The sequence below is a fragment of the Quercus lobata genome, chromosome 9 (genome assembly GCF_001633185.2).
Source record: "Quercus lobata isolate SW786 chromosome 9, ValleyOak3.0 Primary Assembly, whole genome shotgun sequence".
Classification (NCBI taxonomy): domain Eukaryota; kingdom Viridiplantae; phylum Streptophyta; class Magnoliopsida; order Fagales; family Fagaceae; genus Quercus; species Quercus lobata.
The window spans coordinates 39600135-39613522 of record NC_044912.1 but is presented as its reverse complement, the minus strand read 5'-3'; positions in this window follow the sequence as shown (position 1 = coordinate 39613522).

Here is a 13388-nt window from a genome sequence, read left to right as displayed (position 1 = left end):
TTGGTTCCCCCTCACCTCGGCAACTCCATATTCAGTGGGAAATTTTACTTTCACGTGGAGGGTGGACGGAATAGCCTTCATTGCGTGAATCCACGGCCTCCCCAGGATTGCGGTATACGGTGAGAATGATCAGACTACTATGAAGGTAACTATAACTCTCTTGCCTTCCATGTCCACTGGAAGAGAGATTTGTCCCTCGGGAATTACGACTCTCCCATCAAATGAGACTAGTGGCGTGTCATATTTCGCCAAATCCTGGGTTTTCAATCCGAGCCCTTGGAACAGGTCCGGGTACATGACGTCAACCCCGCTTCCTTGGTCAATCATCACCCTTTTCACCAGGAACCCGCCTATCGAGGCCGTCACCACCAATGCATCGTCATGAGGTTGGACCGTCCCTTCCAAATCGTCTTCTCCGAACGAGATGGTCAGCCGTTCAACTCTCTTCTTCTTCTCAGCTGAATCTCTTTTCGTGCAAGCCATTGTCAATACCCTTTTTGCTGCTGCCGTTCCTCTTGGTGCAGCGTGGATGACTTCGATCACCCCCAGTGGAGGCAGGAGGGGGTTCCTTTTCTATTGGACGCCCTGGCCGGCTTCTCGGTCAGTGGAGTCTACTACAAACTCTTTCAGGTACCCTGCCTTTACTAGCTGCCCGAGGTGATCTTTTAGTACCCGACACTGCTTGGTGGTGTGTCCTTTGTCTCTGTGGTATGTGTAGTATAGATTTTGGTTCCTCCGAGATGGGTTGCCTCCCATTTTGTTTGGCCACCTGAAGAACGACTCGTTCTTGATCCGATCTAAGATTTTGTGCACGGGCTCTTTGAACGCCACATTCACTCCTTCGATTTGCACCTCTGGTTCCTGCATTCTGAAGTCTTTTTTGGGTCTTGTCGACACAACGCCTTGCCGAGATCTCCCGAGTAACGGAGCTTTCCCCCTGCTCTGTAGCCGATCATCCTCCAGGCGTTTGTACTCCTCTATGTGTCTCATAAGTTGCCTCATATCCTCGGGAGGTCTTTTCGTCAATGACTCCCGTAATTTAGAGTCTTCGGGGAGCCCTATCTTGAAGGTGCTTGCCGTAATTTTCTCATTTCCTCCACCAATCTCATTGTAGAGTTCCCAGTACCGGCTGGTATAACTCCGAAGGGTTTCTCCGACCCTCATCTTTATGGAAAGTAGCGCGTCTACCGGCTGTTGCACTCGGCTGCATGTCACGAATCTACTGCCGAACTCTTGAATCAACTCGGCGAAGCTACGTATGGAGCCTTTCCGTAACCCATTGAACCATCTCAGGGCCGTTGAGCCAAGACTAGAGGGGAATACCTTACACATCAATGCATCATTGTGTGCATGCAAGGACATCATGTGGATGTAATGACTGACATGCTCCACGGGGTCTGTCTTCCCCTTGTAGGAATTGAATGGCAGTCGTGTAAATCTGCTCGGCATAGGGGCCCGCTCAATCTCATCGGAGAACGGCGACCGGGCAGCCATTCGTAAGGCTCGGCTCATGGCGTCCATGACAGCATTATGAGGCTGCCGTTCCTCCGGTGATTCTGACCCTCGGTCATCGTATCCATGTGACCGTGAACAATCCCGCTGATTACGTGTCTCTCGGGAATGCCGGTGTGACTCTTGAGAGCGTGATCAGTTTTGGAATCGTTGCGTACCAGATCGGCTGGAGCCTTCCTCGCCCCGATTTCTCCTTTGCCGGGGGTTGCGATTCCTTTCTTGGCGTCGACCCCTTGCTTCCAGCTCTAGATCCATTACCAGTCTACGCAACCGCTCCAGTTCTCAGTCTCTATCATCATACTGCCTATGCGCCGAGACACCCGAAACCGTTCGGTGGGTCTGATCTGACCCCTCTCCCAATCTGGACCTTTCCTCTCCTCTGGGTTACTCCCTATCTTCCCGCCGTTTCTGCCTTCTCTCCCTTCACGTCGATCCCCGAGAAGATCCTATAGAACTGCTCGGCCCACGTCCTCCTGAACGCTCCTCAGACATTTCCTTTGTTTGAGTCTCAGTTGAACCACAGCTTCGTAGGAGAGCCACACGGTGGGCGCCAATTGTGGGAACCAGCTATGAGACTATTGGGCTTTAACTCACTTGGGCTCACAATTTATTTGTAGTTGGCTTCAAGATTTCCTACTCTGAGTCGTTCTCGGCAGAGAGACTCAAAACAACACTCAAACTCTCTTCTTCCTTGACTGTTTTCTCTCTATTTTTCTGAACCCCTTCCTCTTCCCAAACTTCTACTATTTATAGCTAAGGTTAGTGGGGAGATTATGATTACAGCCACCGCTAGTGCTATTGAAGGTCCAATATTATCTGATTTAAATGGGTGTTTAGGTGAGAGTGGGAGGCAACAATTATGGCCTTGGAACTTGGTTCCAGCTTAGTCAATTGTGCTCGGTAATGCAGTTTCCCGAGCATTTCATGATTTTCCCGGACACGGTTCATACGCTTGTTCGGGAAAGTTTATGCCGAACACTTTTCAGAATTCAAGGCCCAAAACTTGTTTTTACACTAAGGCAGTTTCAAGAAGGGCTTAGGGCAATAGGGCTGTTCCGTTGGCCCTGGGCCCAGGGCCCATATGGGTCTTGGGATCTCGGTGCCGTACAACTGCGTTTCTTGTACGCCTTTGGGTTTATGTAACCAAGTAAAGTCTCTTGCACCAACATTGAAGATTTTATTGGTGTTTCTATATGAAGCTGCTGCAAATCAACTATAACAATCAAAGGGTTGCTGTAGAGTTAGTCACGTACTGAGATTCGTGCATCATTGGTTAGTTATGTATTGGGATTCGTGCATTGAAAGAAGAGCCGCTATATGGTGAAAGCAGTTATGAGGGGAACCCTCTCCTGTGTGGACCTCCATTACATAATAGTTGCACCAAAATGAGACCACCGTCTACAATATCGGTGGATATTGAGGATTACAAGTTTAATTGGATATTGGGGTAAGAGTTCAACTATAAGTTGGTATTGGGTACTGAGAAATCCTTTTACTTATAAATACTTGTTTTGATAATAGTGGATTCTCAGGAGTGGTGACCTTAAATTCACCTGGTGAAGTTTTGCCTCAGTTGTTTTCCCCGTTCGTAAACAAATTACCTGTGTTAAATTTATTTTCGACTGCATTTAACTTAGTTGGGATTTGATTGTACTACCACGCTCATTGTGTGTAATTGAATCTAATTAATTTCACTTAGCTAAATTAATTGATTAAGTTATCAAATAGGTCAATACATTCTTGGCCTATCAGATCATCACGTATCATATTTATCTATCTATCTAGGAAGAAGAGTAATCAGCTATATATATATATATATATATATATTTTTTTTTTTATAGGAGTAATCAGCTATATTGCTTCTGCTTCATATAAATAATAATCTCTAGCGGCCTGTGCACATGCTGCTAGAGATATCTATAAATCACAAAAAAAAAAAAAAAAAAAAAAAAAAAAAAAAAAAGAAGTGACAATGAAAGGTGATTGTCGTAACACGGTTAAACCAAGAGTTCTAATAACACAATTGTTGAAAAGAAATCTTCCAGATACATGATAAAAGTTAGACATTGGCCATCAGGGTCAGTCACCTTTGTTTAATCCACAATAATAGGCTCGCAAGTATTCATGACGTTCCCTATATTCATAGTCCTCCCCCACTTTGTTCACAAACTGCATTACAGTAAAAAATGTGAGATCAACTAACAAAAAAATAGAAGAAAAGAAGCCATCACCAAACCAAACATTTGCAAGCATTTGACAAAAAGGTAGTAGGAGAAAAGCAGTCGTCGCCAAACAAAACATATTTGCAAGGGTTTGACAATACGAATGTGCTTACACGAATAAAGTCAAGCCTTATAATTTGATAGTTGGGGACTCTATTGAAAACATCATAAGGTACAATTGAGCTACAAGGATGTTGCCCAAAGCCAAAGTTCAACAAATTGAGCAAAAATTTTAGAAGTCTAAACTGAAAGTTGGGAATGGTAACAGAAAGAGTCAAGGATGAGCTTTCAAAACAAACATAACCCAACTATATATATATATATATATATATGTTGAGCCTAGACTAGAATGATGAAAATGTTGTCACCTAACTACGACTGTGACTATGACTGCACTTAAAAACTGGGCCATTGAAAGAGAAAAAACATACCTCTTGGATAGTGTTATTGATATAGTTGCACCTATGAGGGCTTGGAGGTATAAGCATTGTCTAAGGTCATGAAGGCCATCATAAGCTGTCCACAAGAGAAAAAACAGGATGCAGTGGATGACAGGATACCACTAATATAATATTAAAGTACTGTAGTAAAATTGTAGAAGATACATAGCTTTTGCCCACAGTTCAAAACAAAGGAATTGAGAAAATCATAGAAAAAGTGTATGTATATATATGTAGATGATAAAGTGGATGGTCTGTAGAGCATAAAGAGCAACAAGGAAAAGGCGAAACTCACCCAATGGCTTGCCTTACTTTGCAGCAGCTTCAGCAGCAGCACCGGTAAGTTTAACAAATCCTAGATCCCATTTTCCGGAGGCTATAACATCAAAATTGAAACCAATACAACAAATATAAATAATTCCATGATTTGATTTTGGCACTGATGATGAAGAAACCAATGAACCAACAACAAGAACAATAATACTGACCGTCAACTTCATGAGAACGGCTATGAAGATTTTCTAGTTCATTTACCTCCACGTCTTCATTAAAAAAACAATAATAAATATAATTGTTGAAAGTCAAAGAAAAAAGAAAAGGAATTGAGAAAAAAAAAGTAAAAAGTGTGTGTGTATGATGAGTATGAATGAATATGCGTAAATGGGAAAAGTGCGTGATCTGAAGAGCATGTATACTATTACTAACAAGGGAAGAGTAAGTACCCAATGTGTCGCTGTCTCTTGCACGACGTCCACGAAAACCAAAAACTGAACAAACTGAACCTGAAGAGAAGCCTCTGCTCCCTGTACGTAAATTCAAAATCGAAGTCAAAATCAACATTTTTTTATATGTACGTAAATACTAAACAGAGACAAACCATTCCATGAAACACACGCACGACGACAACATTTTTTTAATTGAAATAAAGAAACATACCGCTGGATCTAGAACCGCGAGATGACATGATGATGATCCAGAGTTCAGATAATCGCTTTTTTGCTTCCTTTCTTGGTTTTGACCCTTGAGACGCTGAGTATGAGTGTGAGGATGAACAAAACAAACCAGTATATTTATTTATTATTTCTTTTTTATGAAAACAAAAATACATTTGTATATACTTTTGATAAAAGTATATCCTAGGGTTTGTGAAACGTGGAAGATGCTTACATACATCATTAAAAAAAACTGTATTTTTAGAAGGGAGGACTGCTGACTTGGTCCTCCCAAACCCTACCAACCAATAGAAACATGACGGCTATTAAAAAAAAGATGAGTCAACTTCCACTAACTACACAAACCTAACTTTGGGCTAAAAAGCATACTAAACTCATCGGCAAAATTACAAATTTCAATCAAACCCATTATCTTATCTGCGATCTGCCTCTTTCTTTTTCTCCCTAACTCTATTTATGTATTCGCATCAAAACCAATTCTTCAAAGCCAGCAAAAAACCCACAACCGAATATAACTGATACAATCTTGATTCAAACTTTCAAACATCAATCTTTGCTATTTCTTCAATATTGTTAATTTGGAAAGAAGAAAATGAAAATCAATCAAAGTTAGTGGTATGTACAAAACCATATCCTTTATCTTTGTTGTATGCCTTTAGAATGAACACAAAGCAAGTATTTGAATTAGTTAAGAGTAATTCAGACCTCCTTGATAATTTTGGGATAATGATTCTGATGTTTTATTCATATTCCCTTATACAAATGACAACAACGTTTCCCATAAAAACAAATAAATAATGACAAAAACTTTCAAATCTAGGAACCCAGCAACATGCAATAGCAACACTCAAATGCAAAAATCTCCTCTCCCAGGTTCCAACAAGTTTGCCGCTGACTTGCTCTTAAAATAAAACCATGGTGAAAAAAAAAAAGGCTTTGCACCTTCATCTCATCATCACAATCAATGTTGAGATTGAAGTGGGCATGGGTTCCATCTCAGCAAAGAACCCAACAAAACTCCATATCTGTCTCTCCCCACCACCAAAATCCTCAGGTCCCCACCGAATTTGATACCAAAACTGGCCGCCCTAGAGCTTGTGGCGTCTCAGTTTTGAGAGCCTCTGTTGACTATGTTGTGCTCCACGGCCTAGACTTGTAGGGATTTTAGTTTTCAACTAAGAAGAGAGTGGGGAAATAGCGAAACAGAGAGAGGGAGAAAAAGAAAGAAGAAGATAATGGGTTTGATTTTTTCCAGTAGGTTTGGTTTTGCATTTTAACCTATAGTTAAGTTTCTTTCCAAGTGTGGTTAATGGAAGCTGACTCATATTTTTTTTAACAGTTATCATGTTTCTATTGGTTGGTAGGACTTGGGAGGACCAAGTCAACAGTCCTCCCGTAGGTTCTAATAATTTCTCCCTTTCTTGGTTTTGACTCTTGAAATGCTAAGTATGAGTATGAGGATGAACAAAACAAACCAGTATATTTATTTATTATTTCTTTTTTATGAAAATAAAAATACATTTGTATATACTTTGGATAAAAGTATATCCTAGGGTTTGTGAAACGTGCAAGATGCTTGCATACATCATTAAAAAAAAACTGTATTTTTATTTTGAAAATCTAATTATAAGGAATAAAACAATTTGAAAATCAATCAGAGAGACTCTATTTTTTAGGAAATTTTTAAAGGGGCTTCCCCTGTTTAATATCCCGTTAATTTTCAAATTGCTTTATCCACTTATAAATTAAATTCTCAAAATAAAAATTATATATATATATATATAATAAAAATACAGTTTTTTTTTTCCTAAAAAAAAACCTCATGTGATGAGGTTAATAAACTTTAAATATATTAACTGAAATAATAAGGGTCTGTTTGGATACCGTTTATTGCTGAAAACTGAAAACTAAAAATACTGTAGTAAAATAATTTTAAAATGTGTGAATAGTACCGTGGGACTCAGTTTTAAAGAAAAATTTGCTGAAATCCGTACTTGCAGGTCCCATCAACAATATACAGGACCCACACAAAAAATGCCAAACGCGAATGTTTGGTGTTTTCAATGCAATCCAAACATATACTAAGATAATGTTTCTACTTAATTTTTGTAACAAATTTGACAAAGAAATTATATTATTTTTTATTAAGATATATTTGAAATGTTTTTTTTTTTTTGGGTTGAAGCCAGATATATTTGAAATGTTTTAAAAATTATTATATTTATTTATTTTTGAGATGAATTCAAGTTACATCAAAAGTTACACATTTTTTAAATTATTGGATTTAAGTAAATCCAAAAAACAAACCCTAATTAATGCTAATATTCTAATTGATTACATTTATTATTCGTTATTTATGACATTCTATACTTATCTCTAAACCCCAAAAAAGTGTTTACCTCTTTCTCTCTCTTTCTCTCCTCTGCATGTTTAAACCTTAATTTTTTTTTTGAGAAGATGTTTAAACCTTAATGAAAGGGGATTTTTTTATTTTTTTTATTTTTTTTATACAAGATAGAAATTCTATTCTAACCTAATATAAGTATATATGTGTATAAAGCTCCCTCTTGAAGACTTGAATCCCGGCTCTTACCCCCCACACCTCACAAGTATTTATACTTATGGAATGACCACCGCAGTGGTAATGAAAGGGAACTTTGATTTGTAACGAATCCTATAATCTCGACCATGGTTACTTATTATTATATTTATTATTTTTTTGAGTAATAGACACATGTTCAGGTTATTTGTAGTAATTGTATGTCCAGGTTATTTGTAGTTACCTTTGATTTGCAACTAATCCTACCAATGACACATGTTTATGTCCAGTGACCTTGCCGGAATCACTTTGACACATGACTGTGGTTACGATAGGCCATAACCTTATTGTTTGATAATGGTAGTAATGGTATGTAAACCTTTATTGCTTATAGATGATTGTGAAAGACTTAAAACATACACTTCATTTTATTTTGTAGGGATTAGAAGGGTCATTGACAAAACTCAGAAAAATATTTATGAACTCAAAAAATTTGAAATTGAAAAGGAAGAGTGGAGTAGAGAGAGAGAGAGAGAGAGACGTATACATTTTTTTTTTTTTGGGTTTAGAAATAAGTATGGAATATCATAAATAAAAAATAATAAATGAAATTAATTAGAATATTAGTATTAATGAGGGTCTTTTTTGACCGTTGGATCTACTTAAATCTAATGGTTTAGAAAATGTGTAACTTAAACCCATCTCTTTATTTTTATATTAAATAATTATTAAAAGGGTAAACATCATCATGGTCATTCCAACCTCAAAACCATAAATTATTTGAATTTCAAAACCATAAGTATTATTATATTACGATAAATATGATACAATTTGTCAAATGTAGTTTCATATTAAGGCTAAGATTCATTTCAAAGAAATCTAAATCCTATAATTTCCCACCTCATTTAAAATCAATATCCCAACTTTAATTAGAATAAAAAATAAAATAAAATAATTCAACTTTAACACTAATACAACTGTGGCTAAGCAAACAAAAGGTTAACATTAACTAGTTTATTTATTTATTAATTATTTATGGAGTTTTTTGCCAGAGGAGAGGTAAAAGAAAGAAAATGGTGCACTTCAATTTTCTATAAAATTAACTTGCCCGGTGCTACTTTGTTCTGTCTATATATTGTTGTCATTGATTTTTATTTTATTGTAAGTTACACACCCATTCATCATGGATATTGAACCCATGACCGTATCCTCCACACATTATCGAGGGAGGAGGAAGTGCCTTTTGAGATAAAGTTTATTGGTCCATTATTTTGATATATAAGCTTCTAATACTATCTATTATGGTCACTTTATTTAATATAGATTTTATTATCTGCTTGAATTACAACTTTGGCTGCATTATGGAATTGTTGAAAATTTGTTGTCCACTCCGGACTAATACATATTTGTTTGTGAGTTAAATTTTACATGCATCATGTAGTTGCATATTCATATATGATGTATGGTAATGGATAAAAAGGTTATTGCTATGAACAGGGCGTAACCGTGTGTATAACGGGGGGGGTGGTGCATGGCTGATGGACCCTACAAAAATTTTACAAAACAATTTATTGTAGGTAAAATCTAGGTTAAAATGTGACTCAAATGTCTTTTTTTTAATGAGCTGGCCCCCCACGACATGGCCCTGCGGCCCCTACCTGTCCATGTCCCTTTCAAGCCTCAAATTGCTTTTCCAAACACGTAGCCACCACACTGGCAAATGCTGCAAATCAATACTTCTTCCTTTTTTTTATATTTTCTTTTTACTAGCTTCTTTTTCATTCAACTCTAGTAATTATTTCTCCAAAAAAAAAAAAAAAAAAAAAAAAAAACTCTAGTAATTAATTTCCATCTTTCTAGTCTCACTCTTCATTGACTTCCTCCAATTTAGTAGTATGATCATAGTCACATATTCAATTATTTTCTTTTTTTTTAATATAAAGAGTTTTCTTAATTGAAGTTAAGGGAAAATAGTTTTAAATCTTGAGAGGTACAAAAATTTTCTTATTTTTTTTATTTATATTTCAGTTCAAATTTCTATTTATTTTATCTTGTAGTTTATGATTTTTTTTTTCCTTTTAATTTATAAAGCCAATTGATTATCTGTTGATGAATACATTTTCTTGTTATATTGGTATGTTTAGTCATTTGATTATTTAAAGAGGAGCTAAATTGAATGCTAAATGTTTTACTCTTGTAGCATAATGCTACATTGCCACTTTAAGGTCAAGATGCTGAGCCATTTTTTTTTTTTTTTTAATATTTTGTATGAATGTGTATTGCGCGCAAACTAGAAAGTTTTTGTATACTAGAAAGCATTTAGAAAGATATAATACTCTCGTACATAGTGCTTTGAGTGTTTACTTGAATGTTGAAATAATAGTTTAGTCTTGACCCCTCAAGCAAAAATTCTTGATTCCACTCTTGGCTATGAAAAAGTGATTTTTGTGGTTAGCTATTGAGTAGTTTTAAGGAAACAAAGAGCTTCACCTATAACATAGGTGGAAGGAGTTGGTACAGAAAATCCTTTTGTAAGAGGTTCATCATGGTAAATTGAGGTTGATTCCCCCTAACAATTTTGGAAACAAAAACACTTGCATTTGCTCCCCCTATTATTTAACTGCTCCTATCTCTGTCCAAACTCTCCTTTCTCCTCTCTCTCATTTTTTGGTCAACATTTTGGTATTTTCATCACAAGTGCCATTAATTTATCTCTTATCTCCACATAGTTGCAGCCATGGTTTTAAAAACCGAATCGGTTTGGTCCAACAAGTTCAACTGGGAATCGAGCACCAATCTAGTCTGGTAAAAACCCTAAATCCAGGGAAAATCAATAATAAAAAAAAAGACTAAAATTGGTTAAAATTTGGGTTGAACTGGGAACTGGAGGTCCGGAAGCAAAAATGGTTTTTGTCTCGATCTAATTTTTAAAACCATGGTTACAGCCCGCTTCTTCCTTAATGATAAATACTCCAGGCAAAGAATTCTTTTGAAGAACCGATTTGGATTGTTGCCGACCAAGCACCCAACCTCCAAAGTATTGAACTTACGTGGACAGGGGTGGCGCTAGTATATATTCAGGGGGTTCAAATGAACCCCCTAACTTGAAAAAAAAAATATATATATATATATATATAAAATATTTTTTCTTTAATACTTTAATTTATTTTTTAAAATATTTTTGCACACTAGTCTGAATTAAATTTTGCACATCTTTATTACAAGTATTTCAAACTCTAAAAGTAAAAAGTAAGTGTTTGTGAATTGTGTCACTCTTTTTTATAAATTTATATTATGTGTGTGAGTGTGTCTAATATTGATTGTGTGCATTACTTTTTATTATAGTGCTATTTGTGTGAATTATGATGTGTGTAGATGTTTGTGTGTACAATATATATATATATATATAATATAAATTTATATAATTTAATAATTAGGAAATAGAAATGGTTTGTTACATGTGTGTGAATTGTTATCATGTTATAATAACTTTTTGTTATAAAGTTAATAAAAGTTAAGAAAAAAAATTGTAAAGTTAGTGTTTGTCCAAGCATTTGATTGGTTAAGTAAACACGTAGTGTATAATTTTATTTATGAATGAGTGTGGTTATGTGCGTCAATAATTAATACAAAACTAATGAGTTTAGTTTAGTCATTTAGTTTAAAATATTTTTATAAAAAAAATAACAAATAGATAATAACAATTGCATAAAAATAAAAATGTTAGATAAACTTAAAACCAAAAGAAGAATTATTATTATTATTACTATTATATATATATATATATATATATATATTGCAAACCTTGCTAATTAAGAATATTTTGATAATTGAGTTAAGTCAAAAATTTTGTATTAAGGGACAGATTTAGTTCGAAATCAATATGGAGGAAAACTTCTCAAATTTGCCACCAGAAGACCAACGGCAGCTCAAGAATTTTTTTATAGGGGCCAGTAAGAAGATGTATCTTGGGTAGGAGAAAAATCTTGCAGTCTACATGACTTCCTTATTACAAATTTGTATATAGTAATATTAAGATATCTTAGTCATATTGTTTGTTAATACAATGAATATACTAATTATTGCTACTAAAATTAAAATTTGAAAATCATCTATTGTTTCTAAATATAATAATCATATTAATTATTGTTGTTAAGTAAATTTTAATTATTATTGCTTAAAATGTTTTTATTTATTAGTTTATGTCTATACTCTTTTACAATTATTTTATTTAACAATTCAATTTCACTTTGATAACTATTGGTCTTTGTAATTGTATTAAGAAAAATTTTGTTGTGTTAATATTTGTTTTTGTCTTCACCCAATCAATCTCATGTCCCATGCCCTTGATCTAATTTTTCCTTAAGAATCACCATCTATCTAAGTGTTTAATTGTCTTGTAGTGTTAACATTTGCTACCTACTAACTGATTGATCCATGCCCCTAGCTAGTCCCTACTTAAGAAATAGCAAACTAAAAGAACGTTCAAATTCAGCCATTCCTTTCACATATTCAGTCAAAAGTATAAATTAATTGAGAATTTTTATGTCCACAACATTTTCATAATAAATCCTAGGTGATAAGTTGTTATTGATTCTAATTTGAAACCATCACTGAAATTACTTTTTTGTATCTTCTCAAAAAAAAAAAAAAAAAAAACTTTTTTGTTCAATAGTAACAACCAATAACAACCTGCCACTTAAGATTTCTTATGAAAGTGTTGTGAAAATGTAATGAATGTAGCATTTATTAAATTAATTATAACTTTATTTGCAATAATAGATTGTAAAGAGGGTCACATTCAAGCTTATATCAATTGAGCTTAAAAAAAATTAGAGTCAAGGTATTAAAAAAATTATTTTAAGGGGGTCAAAAGTCACTCAAAACCAAAAAAACAAATTATATATAAAAAAAATTTGGCCATCTCATTAAAGGTGGCACCGCCCCTGCAAATGACTTAAAACAACCATTTACTTGTATTTTAGTCACATGACCTATTTAATAAATCACAAAAATTGTATCAATAACTAAACAAGTCATTTGATTTAATATATGTGGATGGTTTTATTATAAATCTCCACATAATGAGTTGGATGAATTTTCTCCCAATTATTTTGGCTAAAAACTATCCTATTTTAAACTTTTCCTCCAAATTAGGAGGGAGAACATACAACTCATTACATGGCAGTTTAGACAATCATCCAAGTGTATTAAATAACAAAATTAATTAAATCATTTAAACAAGTCACACGACTATTATTATGTAAGTCATACAACTAAAAGTACATGTGGATATGTTTCCAAATTAACATGTAGTGGCCCAAATGGGTTGAAAGAACTTTCCACCAAAACAATTTGGAGGAACATACCCTTAAATAATAAAATAAGCATGGATTTATACATAATATTGTGCCTTAAGTTGGCATTCCATAATTCCTTCTCCTTTCAAGGCCTATCCGAAATATAATCTAATACTTCTTTGTTATTAATATTTACACAGGACAAACTGCTTAGCGGGATTATAAAAAAAAAAAAAAAAAAAAAAAAGACAAACTGCTTAGTGGATATTTTTCGTCATAATAAAATAATTAGAACTAGGCTTGCAGACAACAAGAATGTATATTATCTGTAGGGACACGTTTTTCAGCCCAAACTCAAAATGTATGGGATCTTGGCCTGGTGAACCCAGTATAATAAATTTATAGAGAGTGGGTCAAAGAGC